Below are 16246 nucleotides of genomic sequence, written 5' to 3'. Positions count from 1 at the left end.
AACAAGGATACATTTCATAGTCAACAACTGAAGTTGAATATGTCGTTGCAACATTGAATTGTACCAATATAGCATGGGTCAAACAACTGTTGGAAGGAATGAATGAGACAGTTACCGAGCCAGTAACTATATTTTGTGATAATACAAGTGTTATTAACATTTCAAAGAATCTGGTAATGCACTCTTAGACAAAACATATCTCTATAAAGTATCATTATCTTAGAGAAGAAGTTCAAGAAAAGAATGTTGTGTTGGAATATGTTAGCACAAAAGAACAAATTGCAGACATCTTCACAAAGCCACTGCCAAGGGACACTTTTGAGTATCTTAGAAGTAAGTTAGGGGTCCTACCCCTATCTAGCACTCACTGACAGAGTTCGATAGCAACATCAATTCTATGACTCCAAAGAATACTATTTGTAAGTTGATGTTGATTTACACACTTTAGAAGGATGTCTAAAGTTGTGCAGGATATAGTGAATGAAGACAAGTTGCTCTAACTGAGATACATTTGTATATGTTTGAACTGCAAGGAAATTACTTCACAGGGGGAGTAATTAAGGACCAGTCTTCCTTTAGGCATTGTTGTCAAAGGGAGAGAAGATTATCAAACAGGAAAAGGTTACAACAGGGAGAGAAGTTTACAACTCAAGGATAACAGGAGAAGATTAAAGCAATTGGAATAAATCAAGTTGGTATTGCCATCAATGCCAAAGGGTGAGATTGTTGGCATTACAATAAGTTTGATGGTTGATGATATTGAGAAGGTTGTTGGAGATGAATGATATAATTGATAAAGGATGATTACTGTCTTAATATTATTATTTTGTCATTGATTTCAAGCAATTGATTTTCTGATTCAGTATGATGTTGCCATATCTTAAAACGTATGTTTTGATGAGTATAAAGATGTCAGGAAGTGACATAGAAAGAATGTGAAAATGAAGGGGAGTAATAAGTTATTCAATGGGCAACTATTACCGAGTTTGACAATGATGAGATTATGATGTTTTGATTGTTTTAATATCCTATATATATGTATTCAAAGACTAAACAAGAAGGGGAAAAGATTTCATGTAATAGAATGAGTAAAGGTTTGATACTATTCTATTTTACCGAGCAAGGAGCTAGTCGGTAAACTCCAAGGTTACCAATGTCAGTTAATGAATGAAAAAGTCACCAAGAAGAGAATGTCTACTGAGTAAAGTTTAGTATTAACCAAGTATCAACCGAGCAGTAACAAAATGCATTAAATAAAGTGTATACATTATTTAATGAAGGATGCCAATGAGATGGAGGTTTATTGAAGATAGGAATGTCGTGCAAGAAGTTTGTTAAGGATCAACAACAATTAAAATTCAAGAGTAAGATCTACAACACAGATTGAATGGTCCTAACCAAGTACAAGTACCAAGAAAGGTATTCAAGTTTCAAGGCAAGATAAAACATTTTTCAGATCGAAGGATACAATGAACCTAGTCAAGTTTGAAGATCTGATGGTTAAGATTAATCATGGGAAATGTGATTAAGGAGACTAAACGGTCCGGAATTGCTTATAAATAAAGAGTAGTGAAGAACAATGAAGGTGGGAAAACTGAAGCACAATGATGCTACAGAGGTGATTACCGAGTATAGAAGATTGAAGATCTGGTTGAAGAACAGATTGAGAAGCCCATCTAGGAGAAAGATAAGTCTTATGACAAGATTATCTTGAGCATATTGAGCACATAGAATTTGATTTAACATTTTAGATGTGAAGCTGCAGATATATTTTATTACTGTTATTTATGTTTGTAAGTGACATGAAATCTCTTAACTGAGTGGACTTAACAGTCTTATTTGTAAATCCTCTTGGAAGGTAACATTTTGAATGAGTGTTTGAAATCCTTTGACAAGGTCACTTCTAATAAAGTGAAGATTCTAACAGATCTGAGGGAAATCCCTTAACCGGGTCACATCTAGCAATGTGTATGTAATCTTTAACAAGATCTTCTTTTAACCAAGCATACTCTAGAAGAGTATATTTTCTTGTGGGTCTGAAATCCCACAATGGTTTTTCCCTATTAGGGTTTCCACGTTAAATCTGGTGTCAAATGTGATTTAATGTTTCATGTTTATCTGTTTATGAGTTTGAATGATTTACAGTCATAAGTTGCATATCAAGTAAATTCTACCGAGGTTGAATCTAATTAGAGTAATAGTCATTGAGGTTATCTGATTCACCCTCCTCTCATCTAACTAACAATCTACCCCAACAATAACAACAATACATAGAAACCAAAACGAATCAACAACAATCACCTACCTAAAAATAATCATGTAGCTACCAACAATTACAATATAACGAACAATGACCACCACATATGTCAAATTGAACTCTTGGGAATCCCTTCACCCAAGAGTGGCGAAAGATGGAAGAAAACCTTAAGTGGATGCAATAATGGACCTTACAACAAAATAAAATGTGCAAATTCAAAGAACTATGCCCCTACCCCTTTGAAAAATTTATAACATTGATCCCCTTAACTCAAAATTTTGAAGTGCCAAAACTAGAAAAATATGAAGGAAAAGGAGATCCATGTGATAATGTTAAAGAAAATTACATGGCATGCCATCAAGTGGCTTATTATGACACATATCTTATGAGACTATTTCCCAAGAATTTATAAGGAAAATATTTTACGTGGTTTATGCACCTACCTCATGGAACCATTGCCACTTTTCCACAATTAGTTGAAAAAATTGTAAACCATTTCTCTTAGACTATAGAACATGAACTTTCAATGCTTGACCTATGTAATGCTAAACGAAAAAATGATCAAAGATTTTATTTCTTCCTCCAAATATGGAGAAGTTTTCGTAGTCACTTCCCATATGTTATAATAGATATATAGCTTTCCAATATTATTTTCATTAACTTTATCCCAAAATAGGCCTTTCATTTGTAGGTCCATTGTGTCACAAATTTGGATGAGGTTATTGAGAAGGGAGACACTATAGAGAAATTCTTTATTTCTAAGGGGCTAGTTAAAATCTATAATATAGACAAGCATAATACAAATCAAACTAATTGCAAGTCAAAATATTGGCTTAAAAATAAAAATGTTATAAGTGATGGGGTCACTAATACTAAAGTTGTTCAGATTGCACCAATAATGTCAAAATAGACCAACCCATCATTCAAAATTTCCAATGAAAATGTCTTGTTACTATACAACAAGGATCATCAAGACACCTTACAACTCAAAGATGTAAATATACTCATTTAGGTGAATCAATATAAATAGTATCTGAAAAACTTGTCAAAGAAAACATTATTAGATATGCATACACTCAAACTTTTGACAAAAGAAAACCAAAATCATCATGGTATAGAGAAAATGAACATTGGAAATGCCATCAAGTTAACGGTCATACCATTTCAAAGTGCATGCAACTCAAAAAGAAATGTCCAAGAAATTATTGATCACAACAAGTTTATAGTGGAAGGTCAATCATCCTCCTCACCTAATGAGAAATTAGGTATCTATTAGGACCCATCCCCTAAGTATGACCAAAATCAAACCTGATGCATAATAAATGTCCAAACCAAGGTAATCAAATAAACAATGTTCATGCTACACCCTTCTCATGACTTAGTTATTGGTCATATCAAATAAGTTAATCCAAAAGTCAACACTTTCACCACTAAAGGTCCTAATTGTGGTGTCACCACTAGGTATGGTGAATTCACCATCCAAGGGACACTCACGTCCTCTCAACAAGCTACCTAATATGATTTACTTGAGCATCTTGGAAATACTTCAACACAAATCTCTATCTTGGAGCTTCTCATATCATCACCTCTTTCTAGGGACATATTGGATTAAAATTATAAAGAGTCATGAGTTCCTAGTAATATGAATCTTGACCAATTCCAAGGCCTCATAGGACACTCATCTTCTTCATATCACCTTGCCTTCATTTGAAAAGACATATCGTCTATAAAATTATACCATTTAATAGAACACTTTATATAGAGACACTTTTGCACAAATGTAAGGTCAAATGAGTCCTTATAGATGGCAAGTTTGATTTAAATTTGTATACATACAAGCTCATAAAATAATTAGGATAATTAAATGATAACATAGATGTCCAAAAGAAGACAAACATCAAAGCATATGATGAAGCAAAAAGAGAAATTGAAGGCATAGTATGTCTTCCCATCCAAGTTGGTCAAGTTCTACAAGAAACCATGATGCATGTCCTTGACCTTGAGTTGCCATATAACATCATCCTTGGTCATGCATGGATCCATGCAATACATGAAATCCCATCCACTTATCATCATATTATCAAGTTTTTGTAGAATGGTGTAGAAATCACATTCTTAGCAGATTCTAATCTATTCCTATTGGGAAAATAGGTGTTGTACACCTTGCATAATAACATTGTAATTGTAATATTTAATTTTTATGTGGTTTCCCTTGGACATGTATTGTAATAGTTATTCATTTAATGTTGCACATGGATGTGTAACATGTAGAGATTCCTTGGGAATACTCTCGTGGCCACTTGATGAGTTGTATTGTAACATTGGGATTATTATATTGTATTTATTTAATATTGGGGAAGTATATTTAAAAAGAGAAAACTTAGTACCCAATATTAAATGTGGGGTCAAGGGGCTAGGAAGCACATGGTTTTACTTTACCCCTAGTTGTTTATGTGTGATATTTTGTCTATATAAGAAAACACATGTTTAGTGGTTAAGGTTAGCTGGTAGTTTTGGGTTGTCATTGTCTTGAGTCCTTTGGAGGATTGCATTTGTGAAGCATGGCATGGGATGTGTGGATTCATGCTTGGACACATGGGAGTCTATTGGAGGGCTTGATGGTTTGAAGGTATTCATTGTAACTCTTGTTTCTTTATGGTTGATTAATATGATGGGTATGGATGCTTTTGGAGGGTGGGTTTTTCCCTCATGAGGGTTTTCCTAGGATATATCTTGTGTTATCTTGTGGCTTGTCTATTTTGATCTTTGTATTATGGTGATTTTGTAAGCTTGTATGCATACTTTTCTCTCATATGTTATGTAGGAAATGGATTATTTGTATGTGGGTTTAAAGAATTATTTCCTAGCAAGTGGTATCAAAGCTTTCATGGTTGATTTTGAATGGTAACCCTAGCTTGAGTGGAAGAGGTGCAAAGTGGAAGACATGGACATGCATGAAAAGATTGGGACATTACAAGGTATGGAACACACTTGCAGGTTATTTTACTGCAGATCTAAGGGATTTAGGTTTGTTGTTGTGATGGGTTGTTTGCAGATTTGGGGTTTGGAAAATATTGGGTCAAAAGGGTTTCCTTTGGATGTGCATTTAAATGAGGGTTTTGGGGGGAGTTTTCAAAAATGACCTCATGGGACAAAATAGACTTCACCATTGGATCTAGGTTGGCCAAGAAACAAAAATTGATATATAATTGTTAAATTCTGTGAGAAACAAGAATTGAGCCAGGATCTGATGTCGGTCATAGATCACATGTAACTCCAAGCAACGGATGATCGAAGATCAAAATAGCTGAATGAAGATAAATCTGATATGAGAGAAAAATAGAGATAAAGAAGAGAATTTAGAGAAGACTCTCACCAAGCTATCACTTGACTTGTGAAGGTAAGAGTATATTGCTTATTATATAGAAAAATAATAGCATATACAACCAAGAGGTGCATTAACTCCCACCTCCATAAAAAGTGGGAGGTTTTACCTACTACCCCATAAAAGGTGGGAGGTTTTTACCTACTTGGTAAATGTCAAAACATGTGGCATAACCTCCTTACATGAAAACAAAAAAGGAGTTATAAGAGGTGGCACATAATGCCAAAAGAGGGTGAGAAACCCAACTACCCCATAACCCACTTAGGAAATGGCAAAATAGTGGTTATGAGAGGTGGCACAACAAGCCAAAAGAGGGTGTGTAACTCAACTACCCATGTGAGGTGGAGAGTTACACATGTAGCTAATGTATTCCGCCATGTGTCCTCATATTAACCACACCTAATAACCTAAGTGTAAAGCAGAAAAATCGAACCCTAGTCGTTCTCCCCTCCCCAACTCCAAGGAGAGAGAAGGGAGAGTCACTAGGGTTGATGGTTTTCACTTAGGAAGGACTTTACATTCAAAAGAGGGGTTGAAACCCACAAGATCCAATCCCACACAATGCAAGATTGGATTCTAAATGAGTTTCAAGGGTTAGGACATCAAGGATACCCTCTTTTGTAAAGAAATGTGGATAGAAAGATTAAGCTAGGAATGCATGAAAAGTGAGAAAGATTCACTTATAAACAGAGATAGGAATATAGGATGAAGCTGCGGACCTGGATTTAGCAGTAAAATGTCAAGACGGTGCTGTTCTGCAAATTTGAGCGAAAGTTGACGGGACGATGGCGCCCGGCGTGCACACGGTCCTCTGAAAAATCCACGAAACGAAGGTGGATCTGTTAGTCTCTGCACACGGATTCCAGATCTTCAATTACAGCCGCGTACCTGCAACCTACACACAGAAAAGAGAGGACGATTGGGGGGTTAGGGATGAGGGGTTTGCCTTTAGGTCAAACCCCGGTTTTGGAATTAACCAAGAAATGAGAATGTTGTAAATGTAAATGTTTGTAATGTAAACAAGTACTGATACCTTGTTGTAAGAATGTTTGTATTCTTACATGCGAAGGTGTAATGTATGTAGTATTTTATATGTTGTATGCGATCTCCTCTTCAATGGTTGAATCCTTGTCTTGAATGCAACACTTAGCCTTGAATGGAGACTTAGAATGCTCAATTGCTTGAAGGAATGCTTGAATGCTTGAATATCGTTTCCACCTTTTTTTTCATCCACCAAAATGGGAGAGGAAATGTAGTTTATATACTTGTCAATTAGGGCTGATAGACTGATTTTCCCAACCTTAGGCCGACCTAGGAAGATTATTTTCCAATTTGCAAACTTAAAGACCCGAAGCCCCATAAGAGACCGGGCCCAAAATAGGGCCAGGGACCAGGGCACTGGGCGCCATGGTCCTGGGGGACCAGGGCGCTAGGCGCCCTAGTCCTGAAGGACCAGGGCACTGAGCGCCATGGTCCCACCTCCCAGGACAGCAGGGTGCAAGGAGGATCAGGCCTGGGTGCTGAGAAATGCAGTTTTTGGTGTCGTAAACAAGTTTCGGGGTCTCCATTCAGGTTCCGTGTTGCATCGCCATCGTGAAGACCCAAATGCAGTCGAAATTGCAAGTGTCACAATTTTAGGACGCTACATTTAGCCCCCACTTTAGCGGGAGTATAAGCGTATGCTCATACTTCCGGTAAAGTACAAGGAAACAACATTGAAAGACTTTCACCACGTCAAGAAGGCAAGATATACCAAGCCCCCAGTGGACTAAGGATCTTACGACTTCGATTGACAAAGTAAAAGGGAAGATCACGAGGGAGAACCATGACTGTCAGTAGTAAGGTTCCCTCACTATGAGTCATGCAAGAAAAATATCAAAAATTTTCAAGGCAAAGCTAAATTTGTCAAGAAATTTTCAAGTATCCTGAAGGGATAGACGGGGTGTATGCCCCCCTACATTAAAGCGATCGCACACGCCTCAACGGGGGTGATTGCTTTAAGGTAGTGATACACATAAGAAATGAGAAGGGAAAGGAGCACGTTATCACAAAGATTTAGCCCCCAAGTGTGAGATAAACCCAAGGATAATAGACACAGAACACAAAGCACAAGGTGACTTCGCTTTCCTCGGGGTCAGTATGCTGTATGATAATTCATGTATATCATATGTATGTATGCATAATTGTTCTTCATTCCCCAATCAAGGAAGGTCACCTAGAAGAAGGGAACACATGTGTCTTTTGAGTCAACATGAGAGAGACCAAAAGAGATCTCAATGCTTTGCATCGTCCTCAAGTAGACAACACTAAGGACAACAAATAGAAGAATGAGAATAACGCATAGAAGAAGTAACAAAAGAGAGGAGGAGAGAGTCTGCTACGCTAATGAAACTAGTCTAGCACGTCATCTACCCCCCGATCTTGCTGATCAATATTTCGGGAAGGCAGGAAACACGCTAGAGGAGGAACATCCAACACAGCAGATGGAGCTATCACAAGATCCAAACAAGGGCTATGTTCATGTTCCAAGCCACGTTGTTCTTGTCTAGGAGCTAGGATAAGTGTTTTAGAAAATTCATTAGATAAATGGTTATCAACATCAACATATTCATATTCACTATCAGAATGAACAGGAATAACATTTTCATCTATATCATCATCAAGATTTATAAAAATAGGATCTTTAACTTGCACAAGATCAAGACCATCATGCATCTTAGTTTTAGGAGATTTCGGCTCAATCATCGGCTGAGGACAAAATGGAATAATACTGGTTGAAGGTGTTTTGGGGGATTGCAAAATTTGAGAAGCAACTGCCTGAGCTCTAAGATGACGCTTTCGTCGGCGTTCACGTGCAGAACGATTTCGTCTAGTCTTAGTAGGAAGTTGCGAAGATTGAGGAGGAGGAATGTTCTCATCCTTATCACTTGGGTGTTTAGGTTGTGGTCTCTTAGGTTGAATAATAGGAGAAGAGGAAGGTCTCTTCTCTCCATAAGAGGAAGGAGGAGGAACTGCTCCATATAAGGGAGGAATATTTGGTTTAGGAAGGAGACCAAGCCCATCATGACGAGGAGGTATAGGTCTACCTTTAGAAAGTTTATTAGACATAGGCATAGTTACATCCATAGGGATGGGTTGGGAATCTTCTTGAGGAAAGACATTGGTTTTATCTTTCAAAGGAAGAACTTCCTTCTCAAGAATGATAGGAATATCAAGTTTGGGTGTTCTAGGTTCACTTAGAGATAGGATCATATCTTTTTTCAACTTTTGATAAGATTTGAAAAGATGATCACTTCGCGGAGGAAGAGATTGGAATTGTTTAGGCCAAAAGTAATCAATAGGAATGCTAGAAGTTCTTTCAGCTGGTTTAAAGAGACTATGATTGACAGTAACAACTTCACCATTATGGGGAAATTTCAAACACTTGTGAATAGGAGAAGCAATAGCTTTCATGGAAGATAGCCAAGGATAGCCTAGCTTCACACGAAATTGTTCGGACGATGGAATAATAGCAAAGTCCACATCAAGGGATTTGTTATGGACCTCAATAGGTAATGTAATAGAACCAATTGTAGGAGAAGAAAATGCATCAAATAGTTTCACAACCACATTTGTTTCATCATAGATCACTTGATTCAATTGCAAAGTAAAAAGAAATTCTTCAGTAATGACATTAACCATACAAGAAGGATCAATAAGCACTCCACGGCAAGGTGTATTCTTGACTTTTGCAACTATGTATAAAGGACCATCAGGTGCCCTGATAGTTTCACTAGAATCAAAGGTGATGGAAGGTTCTTTAGGGATTTTCTACTGCTCCACAAAGTTAATCACATTAGGAGTCATAGACACAAGATCATCAGGTGAGACAGAGGAATCAGTAGTATCAATCGCATTAGAGGTATGAGAAGGCAATGGATCAGTAAAAATCTGAAGATTTTGGTTAGGAGGAGCTACAGATGTGTTGCCTTTATCATTCACACTAGAAACAGAGATAGTATTATTATCAATCAAATCTTGAATTTTACCCTTTAAAGCAAAACATTTTTCAGTATCATGCCCAGGATGACGATGATATTGACAAAAAGATTTGTTATCAAAATAGGGTGAATTAATCTTTGCAGGATCTATTTGCCTTATAGGAGGAAGAGTAAGCACATTTTGTTCCAATAACTTATTCATAATACTATGCAATGATTCATTCAAAGGAGTAAACTTTCTTTCTTTCTTGAAAAACTTAGAAATAGGAGGCACACCTGATGCTGCATTCACATTGTTATTGATGATGTTTTCATTGAATTTAATGGACTCTCTGTTCAGTTTAAACTTCCCAAATGGTTGTTGACTACTATCACCCTTATCACTCGGAGCCATAGGATTTGATTGTTCCATTTGACTCACAGTCAGTTGATAATTGTGAAGAGTTGCACACAACTGTTGGAAAGAAGTAAACTCAGAAAACAGGAGTTTTTCTCTAATATCTTTTTGTAAATTAGAAATAAAGATTCTTTGAATATCATTGTCAGGCACTGGAAAAGAAATTTGAGCATACAAATGCTTATATCTACCAATGAAATCAGTCACTTTTTCTTTAACACCTTGTTTGCAATGCATTAAATCAATCAAAGTAACTTTAGGACTTATATTGTTTTGAAATTGTTGAATAAAAGCATTTGCAAGTTGTTCGAAAGAAGTAATAGAATAAGAAGGCAACGAGCAATACCATTGTAGGGCTTTATCTCTTAATGTTCTAGTAAACAGTTTTGCAAGCAACCTTTGGTCATAAGCAAAATTGGTACATATTGTTTGAAAGGTCTTAACATGTGTTAGAGGATCACCCTTACCATTATAAAGCTCCAAATGCGGAATTTCAACATGTTTAGGGGGAGTAGCTCGAACAATGTCAAGAGAAAGTGGGCTCGCAACATCAAATGTGGGCACACTAAACTTAGATTGATTCATAGAGGCAATTTGTTGTTGTAAAGAGGAGACAGTTTGTGCAAGATTGTTAATGGTCGCTTCAGTTGAAGAGTTCATATTGGACGTGTTAGATTGTGATGGAGGTGTTATGTTATTGAAAGAAGGTAGAGAGTAAGGTGGTGGGACACTATGATAGTTAGTCATAGGAGATGATTGGAAGGGAGGAGCACTACAAGGAGGAATGGAATGGTTAAATGAATTGCCCCCTTGTGTCATGTTCATTTGTGGAGATATAATAGGAACACTCATTGAAGGAATGAATGAAGAAGTCGGATTGAATGAAGGAAGAGGGTTGATTGAAGAAGAAGGATTGCCCCCATGACTGGTGATCATAGGAGGAATGTCTTGTGTTGAAGTAGTCATTATGTTTGATGTAAAAGTAGGTATACTAGCAATAGGAGTTGTCAAAGGAATAGAATGATTAACTTGAGTAGGAGGTTGTGTATAACCTAAAGTTTCGGCACAACTCTTCATAGGCATCACATTCGAATCCATAATGTGTGCAATACCACGCAAAATATCAATTCCATTCTTATGACTTTGAACCATATGTTTTAGACCCTCAATTAATGAAAGAGCTTGACTATCGGGGTATTCTTGAGACATCCATTGTCGAAAATCATCAAATTGGTTATCCAATTTTGAAAGTTGTTCTACAGAAACCTCATGGAGAGCTTCTTCATCATTAAGAGGATTAGAGGAATTACCCATGTCCTCGTTAAAAAGGCCATTCAAATTAGGTTCCATCTCCTCGGTAATTACACCTTGGAAAGACTTAATTCTAAGGCTTCGTCTAACGGGAATAGTGTAAGTAGGGCTTATTGTTGTAAAACTCATGCACTAAAGAAAGAGAGAAGATTTTGAATTTTAGAGGTAGAAAATTTCAATAAAATCAGCCAATCTCCTAGATTTAAGCTGTTAAATACAATCATGACAATCTCCCGAAATTTCGGAAAAAATGTCCAGGACCATGGCGAACGGAGTGCACACGGTCCTCGCAAGTTTTTTTTGAAATTTTCAGGGATGAAAGTTATGATGATTTTAAAGCTAATCTGAAAAAATTGAGTGATTTTACGATCTGTAGATAGGCCAAATTAAAGTTGCAATCTCAAAATTGAACCCTACCAAAACTGTTGAAAAATGTAAATTTTGAATTTTGAAAAAGAGGGGGAAACTGAAATTTTGAATTTTATGATTTTAGAAGGAATACTGAAAGTAATGCAGGTTTTGAAATTTAAAAGTTGACTCGATTTCATGCAAAATTCAAATTTGAAAGTGGAAATCAAAGTTGTTGCAATTAAACACTTAATTTCAAAAGTCACAAACTGCAAAAATTTGAATAAAACACTGAAATTTCGAATGAATGCTAACACACTTTTCAGATTTAGGACTGTAAGAAACACAATTTTGACATGAATTTTAATTTCAACAATTTTTGAATGATTAGAAGCCTCAATCCAAGCAATCGCTAGACCAACTTTGACTTTAATTTTGAAAGTGTTAAAATTGATAAAATCAGCCAAAATTCTGGATTTTAGCAGAAAAATACAGTAAGATCTCGCTCCCAAAATTTCGGAAAAAATGTCGGGGACGATGGCGCTCGGGGTGCACACGGTCCTCGCAACTTTTTTCCAAATTTTCAGGGATGAAAGATATTGTGATTTTATTGCGGAATCCAAAGTTACAGCCGATTTGGAGGTGTTTTGATTAGTGAAATTATCAGTCAAAGGTTGAATCAAGAAGGTTTTAAAAATTAGGGTTTTGACATTTAACCACTTAATTTTCAGAATTAAAGCACAAATATGAATTGACAATTTGCAATAGAAAGGTAGATCTGAAACAAGCATTAACAATTAAACATTTCACAAGTTTAATTACTAAAAAGAAAATTTTAGGGTTTTTATGCAATTAGCCTCTAAAATTTGCAAAAGATCAAACATGGAAATGTAATTAAGGAAGCAAATTTTTCAGATCTAACCATGAATAATCAGAATGAGGATGTTCACGTCGGGTTCACCAAAATGTAAAGCGGAAAAATCGAACCCTAGTCGTTCTCCCCTCCCCAACTCCAAGGAGAGAGAAGGGAGAGTCACTAGGGTTGATGGTTTTCACTTAGGAAGGACTTTACATTCAAAAGATGGGTTGAAACCCACAAGATCCAATCCCACACAATGCAAGATTGGATTCTAAATGAGTTTCAAGGGTTAGGACATCAAGGATACCCTCTTTTGTAAAGAAATGTGGATAGAAAGATTAAGCTAGGAATGCATGAAAAGTGAGAAAGATTCACTTATAAACAGAGATAGGAATATAGGATGAAGCTGCGGACCTGGAATTAGCAGTAAAATGTTGAGACGGTGCTGTTCTACAAATTTGAGCGAAAGTTGACGGGACGATGGCACCCGGCGTGCACACAGTCCTCCGAAAAATCCGCGAAACGAAGGTGGATCTGTTCGTCTCTGCACACGGATTCCAGATCTTCAATTACAGCCGCGTACCTGCAACCTACACACAGAAAAGAGAGGATGATTGGGGGGTTAGGGATGAGGGGTTTGCCTTTAGGTCAAACTCCAGTTTTGGAATTAACCAAGAAATGAGAATGCTGTAAATGTAAATGTTTGTAATGTAAACAAGTACTGATACCTTGTTGTAAGAATGTTTGTATTCTTACATGCGAAGGTGTAATGTATGTAGTATGTTATATGTTGTATGTGATCTCCTCTTCAATGGTTGAATCCTTGTCTTGAATGCAACACTTAGCCTTGAATGGAGACTTAGAATGCTCAATTGCTTGAAGGAATGCTTGAATGCTTGAATGCTTGAATGCTTGAATATCGTTTCCGCCTTTTTTTTCATCCACCAAAATGGGAGAGGAAATGTAGTTTATATACTTGTCAATTAGGGCTGATAGACTGATTTTCCCGACCTTAGGCCGACCTAGGAAGATTATTTTCCAATTTGCAAACTTAAAGACCCGAAGCCCCATAAGAGACCGGGCCCAAAATAGGGCCAGGGACCAGGGCGCTGGGCGCCATGGTCCTGGGGGACCAGGGCGCTAGGCGCCCTAGTCCTGAAGGACCAGGGCACTGGGCGCCATGGTCCCACCTCCCGGGACAGCAGGGTGCAAGGAGGATCAGGCCTGGGTGCTGAGAAATGCAGTTTTTGGTGTCGTAAACAAGTTTCGGGGTCTCCATTCAGGTTCTGTGTTGCATCACCATCGTGAAGACCCAAATGCAGTCGAAATTGCAAGTGTCGCAATTTTAGGACGCTACACTAAGCAAGCTTAATAATATATGTGTAGGAAAAATAAATACCCCCTAACATAAGGAAAATAAAAAAACCTACACTAACACCCCCCCTTAAGCATAGCTTAGGTGGGTGAAAAGATGGGTCCCGGCAAATGAGGCCATGTTAGGTACCCATGTACATAAATATCCCCCCCAAAAGAAGAAGCCCCCCATAAGAGGAATAGACCCCCCTAAATAGAGAGAGAAAGAATGAAGGACTAAGAAGCCCCTCCTGAAGTAGACACCTTTTGCATCCCAAGCAAAGATCGCAAATGAAGGAACTTGCTTTCAGTGAAAGGTTTGGTGAAGATGTCCGCAGTTTGCTCCGATGTAGGACAATACCTAAGATCAATGATGCCTTCCTGAATGAGCTCCCGAATATAGTGCATATGTATCTCAATGTGTTTCGTCCTCTGATGATGAACTGGATTTCTTGAGATCTGTATAGCACTCTGATTATCACAAAAGATGATGGTAGGCTTTCTAACTGGAATACCAAGCTCAGTAAGAATATTTTGAAGCCAAATAGCCTCAGTGGTGGCATTGACTGCCCCTCGATACTTGGCCTCTGTCGATGAAAGAGTAATTGCAGACTGCTTCTTGCTCGACCAACAAACTGGACCAGAACCAAGTGAGAAGCAATACCCAGAAGTAGACTTGCGATCCTGAGAATCACCTGCCCAATCTGAATCCGTATATCCTACCAAGTCAATATCCACACCTGCTACATACTGAATTCCATAATTGTGAGTACCCTGAATGTAGTGGAGGATCCGCTTAGCTACTTTCCAATGCAACTCATGTGGCTCCTGCATGAATCTAGAGACCATGCCCATAACATAAGAAATGTCGGGTCTCGTATGAGTCAAATAAATGAGGCTTCGAACAAGCTGTCGATATAAAGTGCCATCAACCAAGGGTGAAGAGAACTTAGCCTCAAGTTTGACTCCTGACAAAAATGGAGTAGGTGCAGGCTTACAATCAGCCATGTGAAATCTGGAGAGCATATGAAGTGCATACTTGGGTTGTCCAAGGAAGATTCCTGAAGATGATTGAGTGATCTCAATTCCCAAGAAGTAATGCAGAAGACCCAAGTCTGACATCAAAAATCTATCATGTAGAGCAATTTTCACTGCTTTGATGGTGGATGAGTGACTCCCTGTGAGTAACAAGTCATCAACATCAAGAACTAGAAATGTGAGAGTTTCATCCTGTTGCAGAATGTATACGTTCGGATCAGAATGGCACCGAGTGAAACCAACTATCAGAAGAAATGAGTCCATCTTGGCATACCAAGATCGAGGAGCCTGTTTGAGGCCATAGAGAGACTTTCAAAGTCAACACACAAGTGAAGGATCTTGAACAAACCCCTGTGGTTGCTCCATGTAGATTTCCTCCTGAAGGTCACCATGAAGAAATGCACTCTTCACATCCATCTGATGAACTTCCCAATGATGGGTTGCAGCTATAGCAAGAACAAGTTGAATGGAATTGATCTTAGCAACTGGAGCAAAAGTCTCAGAGTAATCAACCCCTGGAACTTGGGAACAACCTTTTGCTACCAAGCGAGCCTTATACTTATCAATCGACCCATCCGCTGCAAATTTTGTTCGATAGATCCACTTGCATCGAACAAGTTTCCTTCCCTTAGGAAGAGGAACTAAATCCCATGTGTGATTCCTTTCCAAGGAATTGAACTCTTCTTGCATTGCAGCATCCCACTCAGGAACACCTGAAGCTTCTCGAAAGGACTGTGGATCAGAAGCTGAAGCAATGAAGAGATGTGGAGCTTGCTGAAATTGTGACCTTGTTCTTCTAGTATCTAATGGATCACCAAGCCAATCTCCTGCTGACTCAAAATTTTGTCGAGCCCAAAGAGGCACTGAGGCTGGAGAGTCTGGGGGAGAATCATCAGCCTCTGAATGATGATTATGAGAGGAATGTGAATCCTCATCATCACTGTCACCATCTGAAGTAGAGGAAGAAGACTCCTCATCAAGATTAGGAGGATTAAGATCCTCTGAAGAACTGTCATCATAATGCAATTTCTCCAATGTGATAGTGGATGGAGAGGTGGTATGAGAAGAACTAGAAGAACTCTCCTCAAAACAAACACTCCTCTCAATGAACAACTCATGAGTAGTGGGATGGAGAAGCCTATACCCTTTGACATCATCTGGATATCCAACAAATATGCAAGGCTTACTCTGCGGATCCATAGCCTTGCATTTTTTAGCTGGAATGTGGGCCCATGCAAGAGAACCAAACACTCTAAAGTGTTTAACTGTGGGTTTTCGACCAGTCCAAGCTTGAAAGGGAGTTACCCCCTTCACAGCT

Source organism: Cryptomeria japonica, chromosome 4 (genome assembly GCF_030272615.1).
Source record: "Cryptomeria japonica chromosome 4, Sugi_1.0, whole genome shotgun sequence".
Classification (NCBI taxonomy): Eukaryota; Viridiplantae; Streptophyta; class Pinopsida; order Cupressales; family Cupressaceae; genus Cryptomeria; species Cryptomeria japonica.
The sequence above is the reverse complement of the archived record's forward strand: the minus strand, read 5'-3'. Positions refer to the sequence as shown.